The following is a 3,095-nucleotide window of genomic DNA, read 5'->3' on the forward strand; positions in this document are numbered from 1 at the left end:
GGGGGAGCAATAGAAGTGCACAAGTGCCGAAATTCGACTGTGAATTGAGAAGCGAATGCGAGTGGTACTGGGGGATTGAAGGAGTGAGCTGTGGGGCGGTACACTCACTTTGAGCGCATCCAATTGGAGCTGCGATTAAGGCATTTAGATCACTGATATGCCGATAAAAGGATATGTGCAGCAGACAGCAACATTTACTCAACAAGCTCAAGTAACATTTGAGTGAGCTAAATCAAAATCTAGAAATATGATATGTGCTGTATTTACACAAATATACACATTATATTTATTTCAAATTTCAACACATTTTACCAATTTTTCACTTAGCAAGTGATGCGTGACAAATCACGTCAAGCAAATGCCGGAACTCCATTTATTTGCATTTTTCTGTTGCATACTTTTTGGGGCTACATTAAATATCATGAATTCAATTAGCCTTTGTCTGCTTGTGGCCCCTGCGGCAATCATTTAAATGCCTTGCGACTCGCGCAACACGACTGACATATGAAAAATATATATCCCCAGATAATGTATATATAAGTATATATATACATAAGCAAAACCTCGCTGGCATACAAAATGTATTTGGTAATAAAAGTAAAACGCAGCGTGTCTAAACATTTCTCTTTGCTCGCCCGCTCCTCTCTCTCCCTTTCACTCTCTCTCTCTCTCTCTCTCTCTCTCTCGCTCTCACTCTCGCTACTTGGCTCTCGTTCTCCGTGACATGCTTCATTACATTAGATGACATGGCGAACGGCGACGGGCCTGAATATGCCTAACTGCCTTTATATATGTATGTGGGCTGCGTGCCACGCCCACGTCAGCCGTGTGACAATGACGCAGCATAACATTTCATTTTTTTGGGCACTCGCCCAAAAGCCTGAGTATGACTAACTGCCAGCGGCGACAGCCACGCAGCGAACGCACTTATTCCAGCCACCCCCAACGAACTACACCCACAACACAAACACAGACACGCACAGACAAATATACATTTATTCACACGCACACCGACTGATTTTTAATTCATGAAATGTTTGCTTCCAAAAAAAAATTACACTTAATGTCAACTTGGCAGCAAAGGTAAAGGTAAATTCAGGCGAATGCGAACAGCGAGAGAAACACCTACCCCAAAATAATTGTCACTTAGCGAGGGTAAGCGGCGCTCAAACGAGCCGTCCGCAAGGATACGTAAGGATACGGATATAAGGCAAGGCTAATAACTAAGCATATAGAAATATATTTGTATTTACATACAGACTGGCGCACTGATATCCAAGGACCACATTATAAAATATTTACGAAATGCCATCTATACAACTACATATGCACGCAAATTGATTGACTGACTGACAGACTGACAGACTGCTGATTGACAGCTGCGTCGTTGCGAGCCATGTTCATTTGCACGGGCTAACCATGCCATATGCATGTAACCAAGCTGCTGTCCCTTCCAAAGTCCGAACCAATTTTTAATTGTCGCATTTAACTTAATTTTTAATGTCACACCCACGACCGCCCGTCCACTTTACGGCTCTGACAACTTTGCATATGACCAGCTGCTTGGGGCGATAGAACAATAATATTATTAACAATAATGATGATGATATGGACAGCTGCAGGTCTTCACTAAGCGCATTAAGAAATACGCAAAGTTGGTCAGCAGGAATACGGAGACAGGGGACAGCGTTAAATAAGAGATGGCATTACTAAAGTATTCTGGCAAGCAGCAGCAGTTGCATTATAAATATAAAATTCATGTGTGAATTCTGGCAGTAAACCTATAATTAAACTCATCAAAACCGAATTAATAAATGTATAATACTGTTATGCAAATATAACAGACAGATGACACTGCCGCCTGCCCTAAAAATTAAATAAATTATCTGCATATAAATGATCTGCATTAATAGACAATATATATATATGGCACATATGTCACATTTGCATGATGCAAAAAATAAAAATTCTGCAAAGTTTATTCATAGATTTGATGGCATTTTTGTTTTATTTTTGCTCATACCTTATTGTCCTTTTCCAGAGATTTTGTGCGTTGAAAAACATTTCTTTAGAAATTCAGCTGAGATTATTCAGAAATTTATGTGGAACAAAGGTCCTGGGAACAGGGTATTTCCAAGTTGTTAATTGTTTTTACTTGTTTTCATATTTCACGGAATCTTATTTCATCTTTCACAACAAATTATGACAATGAAAAGTAACCGTAATCGAAAAGTTTTTGAGTAGATATATAAAATTAAAATATATTTCAACTCAGCTCAAAAAAGTGGACAAAGTTATGAGCACTAATATTATTTTACAACAGAAAAGCAAAATTGTTGCTGTTACGAATTATAGATTTGCCATTCTCGATAAATCAATAATGTCTTTTGCTCTACACATAGATTAAGAAAGGCAATTCCACAAAGTTGCTTTGCTTCTAAGGATCAGGAAAATAAATTTCTAGATTTTATATCAACAGAATGAATTAAAGTTAGAAGTTGCGATTTCATTATTGTTTTTTACTTGCAGGAATATAATAACAATAAAAATAATATCACCAGAAAGACAGCGATAAAACACAAAATAATATCTTGAAGTGCATTATACATATAAATATTTTTAAAGAAAATATTCAAGTTAAAATTGTAATGCTCCTCGGGCACTTCCCGCAGGTTTCGGCTTGCTTCTGATGACGTCACATTTGCGCCAGAAAGTATGCACCATGAAACGCACTCGTAACGTGCAATTAAATAAAAAACAAAGGTTTAAGGCTAAGTTAAGGATAAGGCAGGGGGCGAGTTGTGCGTTACTTTGCAAGTGGGCAACAAAAAGAATTTACATGAAATTGCGACTCCGTGGTAAATTACCCTCACCCGCTAAGTGGCTAGCTGGCGAAAAAGTTTGCAGCACTTCGCATTGCAGCGCATCGCGACGCCTGTGCGTTCCCCAAAGCGCATTTTTACCGTCATTAGAAGACACCTGAAAACACGAGGACCAAAGTGCTCGGCCACAAGCTAGAAAGCCAAAACACAGCTGCTGCTGCTGCTGCGTCGTCTCGTCGTGGTGGCAACTGCCACTGGATTATGCCACAGCCC

Source organism: Drosophila montana, unplaced genomic scaffold (assembly GCF_035044405.1).
Source record: "Drosophila montana isolate Dmon_TW-CO22-7 unplaced genomic scaffold, ASM3504440v1 contig_1505_1, whole genome shotgun sequence".
In the NCBI taxonomy this organism is placed as follows: Eukaryota; Metazoa; Arthropoda; class Insecta; order Diptera; family Drosophilidae; genus Drosophila; species Drosophila montana.